This window comes from Cupressus sempervirens, chromosome 5 (genome assembly GCF_028749045.1).
Source record: "Cupressus sempervirens isolate cs-2001-9-10 chromosome 5, ASM2874904v1, whole genome shotgun sequence".
NCBI classification, from domain to species: Eukaryota; Viridiplantae; Streptophyta; class Pinopsida; order Cupressales; family Cupressaceae; genus Cupressus; species Cupressus sempervirens.
The window spans coordinates 265,345,666-265,363,669 of record NC_143122.1 but is presented as its reverse complement, the minus strand read 5'-3'; the positions used below and the strand labels follow the sequence as shown (position 1 = coordinate 265,363,669).

Sequence of the window (18,004 nt, the reverse complement as noted above, 5' to 3'; positions counted from 1 at the left end):
CTGTTAATCCTTCTTTTTAGGAACACTCGTTGGCTTTAGTGGTTCTTTCATTCTTGGCACCTCCTATAGCTTTGTTCATTTTTGCAGCTCAGTGTGATCCTCAAATCTTTGATTACCCCTAGTATGTGTTGCATACTCAATTAAGGTGTTTCAGTAGAATTTTCTACCTACTATATGATCTCCAATGCTTCAATTGATGATGGTGGTTCCTTATATTTCCTTCTTTGTCCCATTTTTTCTAGTTCCTTTGAGTGGTCATCTCTTTGATGATTTTAGTCAAATGGTGGTATTTTATGGTGTTGCATTTATAGATGCTTCTCTTCATTCATTGTTGTAGATTCCTCCATTTTTGTGGCCACAGTTGTTGAGTTACTCTCTATTCTAGCCTTGGTCTCTCTACACATGCATGTTGGTAAAACAATAAATTTTGTTTTCCCCTATTTTATCTCTTAACTTTATTTATATTGCCCTTTATGTTGATCACTATGCAACACCCCTCCCTATCTTTTCCCTATTTCTCATGGACGGTCAACCTTTAAGTTGGGGGGAAGAATGTCACCCTATTATCTTCCATTTGTTGCCTTTACTAAACCCATCATACTATCCATTATATCCATTGTACAATAGCCTTTTCTTAATCTCTCATCTCTCCTATTTCACCCATTTAAACTCCTCTAGTGCAAATTGAGATAAATTCTCCTATATGAAACCTTTTGAACCATGATGGTATAAAAAAATTGAAATGAAAAGAAAAAGAAAAGAGAATAGAGAAATAACCTATGAAAATTTGAAAGAGATATCCCTATGAATAAGAAAACATAAGAAAGCTTATCATGTGAAGCAAAGAAAGGGATTTGTGTTTATATATGAGTTATCATGGTTCAGGGTGGAGATTGTCTAAAGCCATAAATCCAAGTGCTTTTAACTCAAACCAAAGACCTAATTATAATGATTGCACGAGGACATGCAATAAGCTAAGTTGGGGGGAATGATGAGAGCATTTTATGTCCCAAATTATACCATATTTTATCCTTCATATAATCCTTCACACTTCTTTCAATCCCCATTTTCTATTCCATTTTATCCTTCTACGTTGCATATGATACAATGTTTATGAGTGATATTTAATCTAGTTTTTAGATAAAATATTAGAATAAGTAAGATGTGATTGTATTTGATTATGGGTTATGACTCTTCCTCTCGCCTACAGATCTTCCTATCACATTCTATGCTTTTTCCTATAATAACAAATGGTGATTAGAAAGTTATTGAAGCAATTTAGATGTAGATTTATTGTCACAAAAGATGCAATATTATTCTTAATCTAAATGCCAAGTTAAATGAAAATTTGTTGGAAAATTAAATGCCACATCATCTCTTGCAATATGTCCATCTTCAAGGAAATCAGTAGCTATAAAGGGATTACATATTATTAGTTACCCTAACCATATGGAAACATGGCTGGCCCAATGTTAACCATTGCTAATCATTTGTATGAAAAAGAATCTATTATGACTAAGCCATCTCAAACTTGTAAAGCAATAATTGTTGAAGAAGACAACACTACTCAGTTGGAATGATAATAGAAAATTGGCTATTATTTGCAAGTCATAATTTATGTTATGCATTTCTTATGTAACAACCATCATTCATATGGAGTACATATCATATTAGTTTCAAATTTTTTAATATTTTGTATATAAAAGTAGCGTGAGATAGTGTTGAGGGGAGATATACACACATTTCTATAGATTACAACAAGGAACCTCTCAGCAAACATATTGTATCAGCATGTGCTATGTTTTAATAAAGTGATACTTTGCATGATTAAAATAGTGTAGACACAGTGCTTTCTCTACCCATCATGCAAGCCAGGAGTAAGGGCCCACTCCATGGTGGAACACAATGATGCATTTCATTAGTGTGTTATTCTATTTTGTATAAATTTACATTTCTTGCTTAGATTATCATCACAACATATTTTCATGTTTGTATCAGTTAGTAAGTTTTTGATTAGTCATCCAATAATTAAAATATAATATAGAAATGATTTTATTATTGTTTAATCTATATATTATTATCATTATTATTTTTATTTTAGGAAGATGGTTTCGTTTCTAATCTTTGTATCATCAAGAAGTGATAACTCCCATCGCTGCAATCATTTTGATTTCTTGTAGATTTAGTTTTGAGTGTTTTAGCTACATTCGTAATCCCTCATTTCACAACTATCATCCCTTGATAGCATATTGGTCGGATGCCTTTCACAAGCTTATGCTCTCAGATTGACATGTATAGACCAGTCAAACTCTATCATAAATTATTATTTCTTTTTTATTGTTTGCCCCAGTGTTGGCCTATTAGTCAATCCATTTGGAGAGATGAGATCTATTTACTCAGTCTAGCCTATTTTTGTTATTAATAATAACATTCCTCCTTGGATGTTCATAAAGAGGAAGCACATAATGTTCACAATGATTGTACCAGGTATTTTACATTTAATAGTCATCTAAATTAATTTATAAATGCAGTATCAAAATGGCCATAATAATTATGTTGCATTTATGATCATTTAACTAGGTAAGTACCAAGTGAAAGATATGAGGGTAAAAGGATATCAGAATGTGACTATTCAACTTTAATGACAAAAAAAATGGTATTTGTGTTTAGAAGTTGAAGATCATGTAAACTGATGAAATGTGTGAAATTGGATGAATTTTATGTCTATGATTTTTATAATTAAAAAATTGAGTAAAAATTTGTTTGTTTTTTAATATTTTGAAGTCCCTTTTTTAAATGTAAAAAATATAAGGTGTAGTTCTTGTCAAACAACTATATGAATATCATTTTTTTTTTACCTGATTTAAAAATATCTTATAGATGACATGTATAGCTAGTGAACAAAAAAAGAAATAATTATTTTTTATGTATATTTTCTTTGTCATAAGTACTCAAGGGTGACCTTATCATAATCCAATATTTTGTTTCCTCCTATCAAAACTTCCTTTCAAATCTACAACTTTTTGAAAAAATACATATTCATGAAGAGGAATCTCTCCCCTAGAGATAAATATAAATTTATTTTTTTCATATGATTTACTATTTTTTCCTTTTTTGAGGGATCATCTTATGAAACGTTGAAATATTGGCTTACAATATTTTGAAATTATAATATATTATAACTAATCAAAACACTTAGAAATTTATATAATAATGATATTGAATCTGAGATCTATAAAAGGGTATTTTTAGTTTTTGAAAAAAAAAATGAGTTTTGAAAGAGAAATGAGATTTGATCAAAATAGGTTTTGGTATCCTAAAAGGTGACACAGCTCTATACTTTTACCCATAAATGTATGTATTGATCCTTTGATTGATTAGTTGTTGGAGTTATGGAATGGAGTCACTATGTATGACATCTCTAGACCAATTGGTGAAAGACATTTTTTATTCAATGCAATGCTTGTATGGACAATACATGATGCCCCTAGACTAACACATTTTTGTCGTATGTAAAACTTTGTATGTAATAGTGATAACACATTTTTTTTTAATGTTTTAGTTGTGTGTGATAATTTTAAATATGAATCTTCTAGTACAAATGTCATCCAATTATACATGATCTTGTAGATCTTCAAACAAATAGAAAATTTGCATGTCCAATTTGTGGTCCAAACATGAAATCTCGTCATTAAAAAAGTTTAGGAAATCAAGTGTTTGATGAGCATAGACACTTTCTCCACAAAAACCATAAGTATCAAATTACCAAAAAATATCTTTTCAATGGGAAAGAAGAGACAACATTAGAGCCACGAAAAATGACACCTCACATATGGAAGTTGGAATACAATAGAATGAATCATCAGGGTAATGTCATTCCATCTGATGCATGTTTTTGTATGAAATTAAAATTTTGATACTATCTTTTGTTTAGTAATGATGTAATTTATGTTCATGAAGGTTGTCAAGGAATTGATGAGAAACTTCCAAAAGGACTTAAAAGCTATCCTAGACAATTTAGTAGGTTGTCATACTACGAGCACCTCCCAATTCTGCATTTGTCTAATGTTATGCATATTGGAAAGAATGTAATAGAGACACTCACTAGTACATTTGACCCCATTTTTAGACCAAAATTTTCAACCATCTATTAAGATGGAGTCAAATTGGTCGGAATAGGCAAAGAAAAATGTGTTTTTTTAAATCCATGCCCGTATTGGTCAAAATTTTGACCAACACGGGGCTTATACATCTAAAACAAAAGAAACATTTCCCACTTTATGTCTTTCACATGGGTTCATTTCTGTTTACGTGGGTTCATTTGGGTTTTTTGTGAATTTTCACAAAGGGTAGGGTTGGTGTTGAAAACAGATCCAAATCGTGCTACGGCGAAGGGATGTTAGCTCTCCTAGGTCATCAACTGGTGAAACGCCATTATTGCTAGTGGGTAGTTATCAAATCCTTGATTTAAAATGGATACCAAAACCTTTGTTAAAATTTCCATCTACTTAGATGGATCCCTAAAAACCAGTCAGAGGTCAAGGATCTTGATTTACTTTCTGTGTCTAGTTTTGCCTATGGAAGATTAGATTTTAATGGTTTTAACTCTGATAGTTGTGTGTTTGTGCAAAGCATTGTGTTCAGCATGTCTTGCTTATCTTTTGAGTAGGTGGTTTCTTCTAGCTATGTAGATCTGTTCTGTTGTGTGCTCACATTGTAGTTTGCATTTTGTTTGCTGCCAGAAATCTAGCTTTCACGGATGTACAAAATGCTCCCTTTTTTCTATTTGTTGTTTATCTCAATGATTATCTGAAAAAGCTACTGTGCATAGTTTGTTTATTCTGTTAATCGATCAAAATGATCATTATATGTTGAAGAGAATACAGTAATAAATGAGGAGCATTTGTAGTTTATTCTGTCAATATTTTTATCTATTCATTGGATCCACAAGTGTGCACTCTCAGCACATATATCAGAAGCCAGTCATTCTACCTACTATATAATATAAGAATTGATAGAGGGCTTTCCATTTGCTGGCATCTTTTCCACCGAACTGAATGCATGTGCTATTTCTCATCGTAGTGTTTACGAAGAGCTCCTATTTACATCAAATTTCAATGTCCATAGCATGCAAATCATTTCTCATAGTCCTATTAAGTAAAATCTAGATTCTCTCTAATGAATGTCATGGGTTTTTCTTAAAATTACTCGATTGTATAGGGTTGCATTTAGATTCACAGTATGTTGCATGTTCCAAAGATACTAAAGTTATTTTTGGCTCTATATTGCTTTATTGCTTTTGCAGTACTATTTTTAGGGGAGATTTGATCTGGTAAAGTTCGTGAGGATTATATGTCAGCCTTCAAATTGGTCCTTATGTCTATGCCGAATGGAATTTTGGGTATAATTTTCTGTAACTAATCTATATTACATGTGAGGTTCTCTTCTTTCAAACACCCAACATGGTTGATTAAATGTGGATATTAATGCTATTGATCAATTTGCAGGGGCTTTCCAGTTTGGTTAAAGTTTGTCCCTGGCATCAGCTTTAGGATAGATAACGAGCCTTTCAAGGTGCTTCTCTATGAAATGATGACACTTTTAAGACTTATAAATACCTTGTATCTTAATAGGATTTTAATGCATAATATTTGATCCAGTTTCTCATATTGAATAAGTGATGAGTACTGCAGATGGCAATGCAAAGTTTTACATCAAAGGTTGTGGACTTAATGAAGAGTGAAGGGCTCCTTGAGTCTCAAGGTGGACCTATTATTATGTCCCAGGTGTGTGTGTTTCTTACAATGTTACCATGAATCTTTGTTAAGGCAATTTTTTCTATCTTAAGGCCACTGATCTTACAAAAGATCAGTGAAACAAGAAGAGTTTTAAGTGTACATTTGTATGGAATCAATGAATACCCTAACCTGCTAATTCATCCTCTTCACATGTAGAAAATGAATACAAACTTGATGAAGCAGTGTTTGGGCCTGCTGGGGCATCATAAATGACCTAGGCTGCACAAATGGTTGTGGGATTGGGTATGGGTGTACCCTAGGTTATGTGCAAACAAGATGATGCGCCAGATCCTATGGTGAGTTCTATTTCATATGACCCATTTCTATTTTGAGGCTTGGGGACTCTAATGCCTCTATCAATTGTCATGGTCAATTTGGAATTATCTTGTGTCCTTGCAATTACACTAAATCCATTTCATATATTTAGTTTCCTAGCAATTAAGTTTTTGTATTTTAATGTAATGTACACTTATCCAAACAATTGAAGAAGTGGTAAATAATGTAATGTAAGCTTTCAGGTTTTTGAGGTGTCTACATGTTATCTTATGTTCCTATAATAATTCTTGTTGATAATCTGAGTATTCAATGCTTCAACCCTTTTGTTGAATATTGTTGACAGATTAACACTTGCAACGGTTTCTACTATGACAACTTTGTACCTAACAAACCCTACAAACTATCAATGTGGACTGAGGCATGGAGTAGCTAGTATAGATCATTCCCTCTTCTCAATGCTGTTGAATTTTGAAAATTGCTTATATAGTACTATTTGCAGTAATTAGGCAATCGGTCTTCTTGATGGCTTGCAAATTCTAGCTTTTTAAGAAATGATAGTAAAGTGTTTTCTTTTTTAAGTATTAACCAGTGGGCACACTGAATGCCATTAACATTATAGTTATAAGTTCACTGTCTACAATTTTTGTAGGTATATAGAATTTGGGGGTACTACTTCTCATAGACCTGTTGAAGATCTGGCCTTTGCAGTTGCTCACTTTATTCAGAAAGGAGGATCATTTGTGAACTATTATATGGTAGAGCTCACCTTGAAGCAAATGGGTTATCCTAGCACATGCCATTCTTATATGGCCTCATTTTTTATATTAATTTAGTTTCTCTTCTTTGCAGTATCATGGTGGAACAAATTTTGGCCGTACTGCAGTAGCGCCTTTCATTACAACTAGTTATGACTATGATGTACCTATTGATGAATATGGTATGCTTTACCGAGCATGCGATAAGACTTGTGCTGATATTCTTCTTTGTTAACAGTGTCAAACTGGAACAGATAATTTTTTCTGAATTACATAAAATTCTTAAAGAGCAATACATTTTTTTATCTTTATAAAAGATGAGGTTTATATCCCACTTTAAGTTCCTTGCTACCTTAGGGTCAAATTAAATCAGTTGGATCTTTAGTATTTTTAAACATGTAAATTGTTTTGAGCTTGGTATTTTTATTCTATCTCAAAAATACTATAAAGTCTTCACGAATTAAAACATGAACTATTGTTCTTTTCCTTTCTTTGCAGGGCTTCTCAAGAAACCAAAGTGGGGACATCTTAAGGAATTACACAAGGCTATAAAGCTTTGTGAGGCTGCTTTAGTTAGTGGTGATCCTCAAGTTAACTCTCTTGGCACTTATCAGGAAGTAAGTTGAGCATGTTGATTGGTTTACTACTTTATAGACTATTTTTAGATTAAACTTTAAAGTCTCATTTGAAAAAGGGGAAAAAAATTAAAAAGTTGATAATGCTATTATAAACACAATGAGCTAACAACATTGTCTTTTCAGTCTTATGTGTATTCTACAGGGTGTGGAAGTTGTGCTGCTTTCCTTGCAAATTTTGATGTAGTAGTCTTTTTTAACAATCAGCACTATCACATCCCTGCTTGGTTTGGTAGCATTCTCCCTAACTACAGAAACTCAGTGTTCAATACTGCCAAGGTGATAGTTAATTTCTTTAAAATGCCAATGTGCTTACAAATTAAGACTATCTGCGCCCTTTATTTTTCAACTATGATCTACATGTTCTTATTTGATCAAGTCCTAACAAGATGAGGGTTTCATTGTTAAGTATGAATATTTTGGAATGATCCTTACTACTCTTATTTTTGTTTAATCTTGATACTTATCATAAAGGAGCAATGTGCAGGATTTCTCTGTACTTTTTTGTTTATTGATTCATGTCATGCTTCTTTGTTAAACTGGAACCTCTCTTAATAATATAATAAGTGTAGTGGTGCCAGTATCTTGTTTAAAAGAAATATTCACACTTGCCTATGAAACTTGTGTTACTGTTTAATCTCAATGCTTATCTGAAAGGAGCAATGTGGAAGGATTTTCTGCATTTTTCATCTTCACAATGAAAATTTATTTATTAAAATATGCTCTCTTCTAGTGTGCATTATATTTCTTCTATACATGGATAGAATGTATTTGAATTACTTCAGTTGCACGTGAGTTGCAAAATTTATGGCACTAATAAATTCACATGCTCTATGACAGGTTGCTGTCCAAACAACTCAAATGAAAATGACACCCATTAAGGGATTTGCTTGGGAATCATTCCAAGAATATGTTATCTCCAATGCAGATAGCTCTCTCACTGCAATAGGTTTGCTGGAGCAAATAAACACTACAAGAGATAATACTGACTACTTGTGGTACACTACGAGGTGAGATATACCTTCTCCACATCTTTGTTTAATGTTCCAGTTTTCTAAATGGTTACAGAGGTGAATATTTTATCAAACATTCTGTTGGTAAACAGATTGTTCTTTCCAATGTAACTCTTAAATGCCCGAACCTGTGAGAAACAATTTGATACCAACAGTTGGATAATCTATCATGAGGTTGATAGATTTCCTCTGAATTGAAAGGTACAGCTCCCTTATCAATGATATTCAATGAATTTGTTTGTTCCTAAACTAATTGGGTACGTTCTTAACCTGAGAATGGAAGAGGGAAAACCAAGCCAGTCCCAGACAGAACTAACTCAGGTAGATTTTAACTCCTAAATCTAGCCAATTCCAAGAATCCACAACTCCTATGACTTCTTGATATCGGTAATGCAATATGGATGCAGATTATGTGAATGCAATGAAGAAATGATGATCTAATATTTAGATTTATGCAATAGAAATACGTGCAAATACTCTGATCTACAACACATTCATTATTTGACACAAGATGCAAGATAATGTCCAAAACTGAACACAAAAATACTATGATTGAATATATTCATAAAATAATACCCAAATTCTCTGATTTGAAGCAAAACTCTTCTTTGTTTTGAACACAACAAATACAATGCTCTGATTTTTATTTGCCTGCAACTCTGGCCAAATCTATTACAGAAATCAATGCAATGAAATGCATAAAATAAACTAATGTCTTCCCTCTACTCTAGCAATACCTACTCTTGCAAAAAAAAAGCCCTGCTCAATGGAAAAGGTTTTACAATAAATACATTCTCCAGCAATCGTTTGGTTTCTTCTAGTGACTTTTCAGTTTTGTAATTGGTCTTGTCTCTTCGACTTCTCATATTTATTCTTTTGAAAACTGATATGCTTATTAACTTTTAAAGTTAATAATGATAGATATTAACATATTTAAATTATATGTTAACAATTGACATTTAAATATGTTAAATCAATATCAAAATCTTTCCTTCATTGAGTGGACAGCAAAATAAATAGTTCTGTCAGGTAAAAATGAGCCATTTTTCGTGGGACATATCTTTTTATTCCACAATTGGATTGAGCTTATTTTTGGATATGTTCTTCCAAACTTAGTTATCTTCATCCTGACTAGAGCGATCGGAAAAATAATCAATGAGTAAAAAGATATGAATTTCTAAATTTTGCTCTATATGACTGCTACAAAATCAGAATTAATAAAATAAAATTTCCATCCATTGTTCTTTCAATGCTCTATAATCCATATCTTCAATCTGCAACAATGTTATCTTCAATGCTTACAATGTTAATTCTCTGCTAAAATTTGGGAGAAATTCCCTAAACTTCTTATAGTAGAAATCTGACTTTTGTCTTCTTCCTTTGGTGGAAAATTGAACTTTGACTGCAAAAGTCGCAGTGGAAAATGAATTTTCCATTTCCATGTAGTGGGCACAATTTTGATGTAGATTGATTCACAAATTATTTTTTTGGAGTAATCTTGATGCTAGACCCCATATACCTTGATTTGGGATTGAGATTTGCCTTTTCTCTCCTCATATGGAAAATTGGACTTTGCCTGTGAAAGTCGTAGTGAAAAATGAATTTTCTGCTATGCATTTTTCCTTTTGCTAGAAAATGAAATATTTGCTTCTCCAATGAAAAATCTAAAAATGACTACGAAAGTCGTAGTGGAAAATGATTTTTCCACTACACTTCATTTTTCCTTTGGTGGAAAATCCCAAGTTGACTTCTCCATTGCGGAAAATTAGAAAAGTGCTTCTCCATGGAAAATTAGAAAATGACTACAAAAGGCGCAGTGGAAAATGAGTTTTCCACTACACTTCATTTTTCCTTTGGTGGAAAGTCCCAAGTTGACTTCTCCATTGTGGAAAATTAGAAAAGTGCTTCTCCATGGTGGAAAAATGAATTTTGACTTCTATTTGCTTCCACATTTGCATATCTGGACTCAGAAGTAATTCAATCCTTCATAGAAATTTTGTTAAACACACTGAGAACAATTTTAAGAAATTTTTTATGGGCGGCAACTTTAAAAGTTTTTAAAATGGTGTACTGAAAGTGCACCTACAGTTGGCTTTGAATGGGGATTATGTGCTACAAAGTGCATAAAGAATTCAGAATCTCTAGCAAAAGACAAGTGCCTATCCATTGGGTTACAGAGTCTAAGCACAAAGAAGACCATCAAAGAATTGCTTGCTGAGAGAGCAGAGGGGAGTAAGGAAAAACCAAAACTGAGAATGCAGGGAACATTAAGCTACGCACACCAAAATTGCGGAAACAAAAGCTTATTTACAAATACAGGTGAGGAGACCTCACCAAAAAAAAAGAGCAAGCAGGAAGAAACTCACACATGGCCATTAATCGGAAGGGAGAAGTATGAACCTTTCTGGAAAATCAAATTATGTTCTAGCAAGTTAAACCAAAAAAATTTCCCCTTGGCAACTTCATCATAATCAAAATTGAATCCAGAGGTACACTGAAAATATGTGGCCCAGAAATCCCTTCCAAACAACCATCCTTCATCATATATTTCTGATTCATCTATGCCTGCCTGCACATTACTTCTTGCACCATTAACCATTTTTTGTGTAAAAGAAAGGTATAAAGATTCTGAATCTGGTACGGGAACACACTCACCTTGATCTCTTTCTACAACATCATTTTTAATATAGATTCCAACATCCGAAACAATATTGAAAAATTCAGGATACTCAAACGGTTCTGAAAATGATGTTCCATCATATGCACATTTATCACAGTCGATTTGAATAGAACTTTTAGATTTCAAATCCAGGATGAAATAAAATGATTCTTCATCACACATAGGATCAATTTGGATTGAAGTAACTTCATCCTTTCTAGTAGCTATCAAGTCTGAAAACTCCCTATCCAAATTCAAAACTTCAATACTTGAATCGGTTGTAGAAGAAGACTTACATTTGGCAGGCACCAAGACTCGATTAGCTTCTATTTCATGGTAAATAAAAATATAATCTAGTTCTTTGTCCTCCCCATGATGTTGCAACACTTTTTTAGTCAAAGAGAATCTCTGCTCAAACTTTGTTCTTGCAACCATTTCTTCAATCATATTTTCAGATTTGGTAAAATGATTATCAACACATGCTCCAGCCTTTTTGTCAACACAGATTTCTTCAAGAAAACTCAGAGTTGTATTATCTTTGAAATAAAATGATTCCAACATAGAATCATCATCAACTTGTGTAGTTTTAAAATCACTTTTACAAATATCTTCTTCAAACTTAAAAGTTTCATATTCCACTTGCTTACAAACCAAAGGATGATTTTCAAAAGAAACTTTATGTAAAAGATGATCATCATTTTCATCAAATCTGAAACTTGTAACCTTAAGAACAAAAGAAACCATAGAAAAATCCTCATTTTCTATTTCACTTACCATTTCCCAGCTGCTATCAAGAGTGTCTTTGCCCATTGAAATTTGTGCCTTTGGAAGTTGGGGTATTTCTTGTTCTCCAAGAACTAAACAATTAACTGACATTGGTTCTTGATTTACTGGTTTTTCTTCAAGCACTTTTGCTGAAACATAACTCCCCTTTCTTTGGTCTTGGACGTTGAAGTACTGCTGGTATACACACCTTAACAATAGAGTGGATTGATGATCTTCGGAGAGACTTAATCTCTTCTTTTCGGCTTCAGCAATGCTTTGTTTAAATGTAGTCCAAAGAAATTGTAAATTGAAATCACTTTCAGCTTCTATCTCTTTGAATGTGAGTTTTCTTCTGGTTTTCTTTCTTGGTTGAACCTCTTATTCACTCAGGACCAAAAAATTATAGGAGATGTGATGGTGCGGAACTTCTACAATCTCATCATTATCTACCTTCAATTCTTTGCTTAGCTACAACACCCTTTCTCTACAATGTTGCAATAACTTTGATTTTATTTCTATCTCCTTTAATTTGTGATACCTGGCACAAACACTTTTCCATAAAAGGACTGGTGCATGATCTTCTTCAACGCTCAAATTCATTTTTCTTCCATGGGTAATGCTTTCTCTAAAAGCATCAAAAAGATCATGCAAGACTGGATCTTGAGTTTGATGAAGTTTGATCAAAGAAGGATCTGGCCTTCTTCCTTTCACAACTTTAATGGGCATGGCTTTTAATAACAAAGTCGCCAATCTCCTGCAAGTAGAGATAATAATAATTTTGAAAATGAAAGCATTGGGCTCTTCAACCAGAAATGATGAGAATCAAAATAGAGTTGCCAATCTCAAGTAGAGATAATAATATAAATTGAGGAAGTAAAACTTCAGCACTAATCTTCTTTTCCACTTTCCCCAGTAGACTCGCCGAAAATCTGTTGGTGAATAGATTGTTCTTTCCAATGTAACTCTTAAATGCCCGAACCTGTGAGAAACAATTTGATACCAGCAGTTGGATAATCTATCATGAGGTTGATAGATTTCCTCTGAATTGGAAGCTACAGCTCCCTTATCAATGATATTCAATGAATTTTTTTGTTCCTAAACTAATTGGGTACGTTCTTAACCTGAGAACGGAAGAGGGAAAACCAAGCCAATCCTAGATGGAACTAACTCAGGCAAATTTTAACTCCTAAATCTAGCCAATGCCAAGAATCCACAACTCCTATGACTTCTTGATATTGGTAATGCAATATGGATGCAGATTATGTGAATGCAATGAAGAAATGAAGATCTAATATTCAGATTTATGCAATAGAAATATGTGCAAATACTCTGACCTACAGCACATACACAAGATGCAAGATAATGTCCAAAACTGAGCACAACAATACTCTGATTGAATATATTCATAAAATAATACCCAAATTCTCTGATTTGAAGCAAAACTCTTCTTTGTTTTGAACACAACAAATACAATGCTCTAATTTTTATTTTCCTACAACTCTGGCCAAATCTATTATAGAAATCAATGCATGAAATGAAATGCATAAAATAAACTACTATCTTCCCTCTACTCTAGCAATACCTACTCTTGCAGAAAAAATGCCCCCCTCAATGGAAAAGGTTTTACAATAAATACATTCTCCAACAACCATTTGGTTTCTTCTAGTGACTTTTCAGTTCTATAACTGGTCTTGTCTCTTCGACTTCTCGTATTTCTCCTTTTGAAAACCGATATGCTTATTAACTTTTAAAATTAATAATGATAGATATTAACATATTTAAATTATATGTTAACAATTGACATTTAAATATGTTAAATCAATATCAAAATCTTTCCTTCATTGAGTGGACAGCAAAATAAATAGTTATGCTAGGTAAAAATGAGCCATTTTTCATGGGGCATATCTTTTTATTCCACTATTGGATTGAGCTCATTTTTGGATATGTTCTTCCAAACTTAGTTATCTTCATCCTGACTGGAGCGATCGGAAAAATAATCAATGAGTAAAAAGATATGAATTTCTGAATTCTGCTCTATATGACTTCTACAAAATCAGAATTAATAAAATAAAATTTCCAACCATTGTTCTTTCAATGCTCTATAATCCATATCTTCAATCTGCAACAATGTTATCTTCAATGCTTACAATGTTAATTCTCTGCTAAAATTTGGGAGAAATTCTCTGGAATTCTTATAGCAGAAATCTGACTTTTGTCTTCTCCCTTTGGTGGAAAATTGAACTTTGACTGCGAAAGTCGCAGTGGAAAATGAATTTTCCATTTCCATGTAGTGGGCACAATTTTGATGTAGATTGATTCACAAATTATTTTTCTGGAGTAATCTTGATGCTAGACCCCATATATCTTCATTTGGGATTGAGATTTTCCTTTTCTCTCCTCATGGAAAATTGGACTTTGCCTGCGAAAGTCATAATGAAAAATGAATTTTCCGCTATGCATTTTTCCTTTTGCTGGAAAATGAAATATTTGCTTCTCCAATGGAAAATCTAAAAATGACTACGAAAGTCATAGTGGAAAATGAGTTTTCCACTACACTTCATTTTTCCTTTGGTGGAAAATCCCAAGTTGACTTCTCCATTGTGGAAAATTAGAAAAGTGCTTCTCCATGGAGAATTAGAAAATGACTGCGAAAGGCGCAGTGGAAAATGAGTTTTCCACTACACTTCATTTTTCCTTTGGTGGAAAATCCCAAGTTGACTTCTCCATTGCGAAAAAATAGAAAAGTGCTTCTCCATGGTGGAAAAATAAATTTTGACTTCTATTTGCTTCCACATTTACATATCTGGACTCAAAAATAATTCAATCCTTCATAGAAATTTTGTTAAACACACTGAGAACAATTTTAAGAATTTCTTTATGGGTGGCAACTTTAAAAGTTTTTAAAATGGTGTACTGAAAGTGCACCTATACATTCTTACTAATTAGAATGATTTTTTTCTATTGGTTTCGATTTTCACATTGTTGAGATTTGTAATTGTATCTTAGAAAGGTTAGAAAATTAATTCCATTCTAATCCATAGATCACAAGATAACTTTAGTTGATCTCTTGCATGCTTATGCTTTTTGCAAAATAACTTAATTCAGTGTCTTTCATTCATATCTTTTCCATTTTTGGAAATATTTTTCTTTTTGTTCCTTGCTTCTAATTTATGCTTCACATTTGACTTGTTTTACGGTATCTGTATTGATTGTATCTGAGCTCTGAATGCTCTTCTATTTTAACAATTTAAGATTTTGACTCCATTAAATATTAACATGTTATCTTGATAATAGAGGAATATTTAAGGAAATCATAAACAATTATTTTCCTTTTTCTTCCAAGTAGATCTATTATTTAATGCTTCCTCTAGATTCTAAATGTTTAATGTTGAATTGTGGATAGGAAGACTACTTGATGAACAGTCATATGGTTAATTTGTAACTTTGTTTGTTGAACACAAATCTAGTTTGTTAAACAAGAATCTTGAATCAATTCAAACCTAAGAGTTTTCTTTTGTTGGGCACAAATTGGCAGTTTCACATATTAATACATTTGTTGTATCATGTATGGTATAGTGTTGAAGTTGGTGAGGATGAGCCTTTTATAAAGAATGGTGGTCTTTCAGTTCTTTCTATAGATTCAATACGTGATGCATTGCATGTTTTCATCAATGGAGAATTTGTAGGTATAAGATCATCCAACATCCCTAAATTCAGAGTGTGTTTTCTAATTTAGTGTTGTTGAGTCAAATAATCAGAGTGGACTAATAATTGCTAGTTTGGTCTGTGTTTTTGTTTTTGGTTTTTCAATGTTGAGACATAGAAATTGAGAATTGGGAGGACTTTTCATGTTGGATTTATGCTTTTAACAGGCTCTCAATTTGGAAGCAAGCAAAACCCTAAAGTGAGATATCCATCTAGTGTGAAGCTTAGGGTTGGAACAAACATAATTGCACTCTTGAGTATGACAGTTGGTTTACAGGTTTGTTTCAAACCACATATGTGCAGTTGCTTCTATATTTTTGTTCTATTTGGCAGATGCAAAAGTGAAAATAGTAGGTGTAGCGATGTTAGTATCTTGTTTTATGTCTAATTTCATGTATAAGAATTTAGTCACTAGTTGTTTATGTGAAATGAAATCAAATATAATATTACTAGTTGTCACTATAATAGTATAATGTTTTTTGACATTAGATACTAATTCTTGATTTATATGTTTATGTTATAGAATATTGGACCCCATTTTGAATCTTGGAATATAGGGATTCTTGGTCCACTTACCCTTAGTGGCTTTAAGGAGGGAACACAAGACTTGTCGATACAAAATTGGTCTTACTAGGTATGAATCATGTTAATGCAAATTTGTTATTTTGTTTTCTTAAATAGGATACTATAGTTTGGAGTAGAAAAAGAATAGTTTATATACATTTAAATTTTTAATTATTGATTAAATTATTTAGATATGATACTTTTTTTGAGAGCACAAATGGATAAGTAATAAAACATGGTTGAAGTCATCAATTTTGGATCAAATATGTCATTTTGTGTCCTCCTTCTAAGCTAGTGATATTTGTACTTTGCTTACTATATCACAATTTGAACTGAAATTGATTATTTTTCTTTCCAAAGATCCCAATGGCACCATATTTTTTCTATATATGTCTTCGCAAATTATAATAACATGATGACTCTACACATTTTACCTGTGACCAGTGGACCTAGGTGTCTTTTAATTTTTTTCTCTTTAGATTGTAGAACAACTTAAGTTTCTTCCTTAATATTCAAGAATATGAGCATTAGTTTTTGACATAAAGGATTTTTTTTGGAGTTCAAATGTAAAAGGGTGAATGGTATTGAATGGATTACAAATGTGTGTTATAGATTTCTGGGAGAAATCCTTGTTTGGAATATTGTGATTTATTATGATTATTAATACAGCTCCAGCTCATTTTGTAATATTTTTCTATGTATATGCATATCCAATTTTTTGTGCGTGCAGGTTGGTTTGAAAGGTGAATCAATGGATCTCCATACAATAGATGGGCATTCCTCTATTGAATGGATGAAAGGAGTAGTTGTCCCTCAGAGACAGCCACTAACATGGTACAAGGTATGCTCTTGATGTTAAATGTTAAATCTATGATTGTGTCAACAACCATGGGAACCATGAAAAGGTTTGCATAGTTACAATTTGTGTACTTTGTTTAACATTTTTCATTAAAATTTAAATTATTACTGTATAGGCAACATTTGATGCACCAGCTAGTGAAGATCCAATAGGATTGGATTTGAGCACAATGGGTAAAGGCCAAGCATGGGTAAATGGTCAGAATATTGGACGGTAATAGCCTTCTTATCATGTCAATGGTGTCTACTCAAATGGATGCAACCATCAAGGAACTTTTCATCCAAAGAAATGTGCTGAAAATTGTGGCTAGCTATCTCAATGCTAGTGAGATTTCTTATATTTTTGTGTTCAACTTTCTACTTGATGCTAGTTTATGGATGATACTACAACTTTTATGGTAAAATTTGAATTTAAGAGCTTTAAAAAAAAAGAAAGAGCTACTAAGACGAATATGTAGTTGATAGACAATAATTTTTGTTTTTCAAGTATCATATTCCTCGATCCTAGCTGCAACCAACTGGAAACTTGTTGACTTAGTGTATTTTGAATTTGATTGCTTGGATTTGGAATAAATTGGTAGCAGATATTATTTTTGTTAAAGTGTTAGGTATATTACAGTAATGGATTTCTTTCCAGGGCATTTGATCCTTTTGTGACTGCCTCTAAAACAAGTCAAGCTATCAAGTAGCACCTCTTAAACTTTGTGAGATCAATCTTGACTGTCATGGCATTTGCATATTCTACATCCTGGTAAATCATAAATCATTGTCAACTATCTTATCATTTGTCTATTGTATGACTAGGTAAGATATTGAATCATATGATTGCATAATGCATGTAGATTATATTAAGTAATCAAATATTCTATATAATTCTATGCAGCACGATTCAGCAGGTACAGAAATCTGCCACTAAGCACCAGAACAGCCTAGAAATGAGAAATGTATGCTATCTTCATTTGTTTTATTATTCTAT

General features: G+C 32.5%; 1 pseudogene; it reads left to right on the top strand.

The window, feature by feature from the left end:
• The window catches only part of LOC149555571 (beta-galactosidase-like), a 43,007-nt pseudogene extending 25,761 nt beyond the window's left edge, over positions 1-17,246 (top strand).
• The last annotated feature ends 758 nt before the right edge of the window (positions 17,247-18,004 follow it).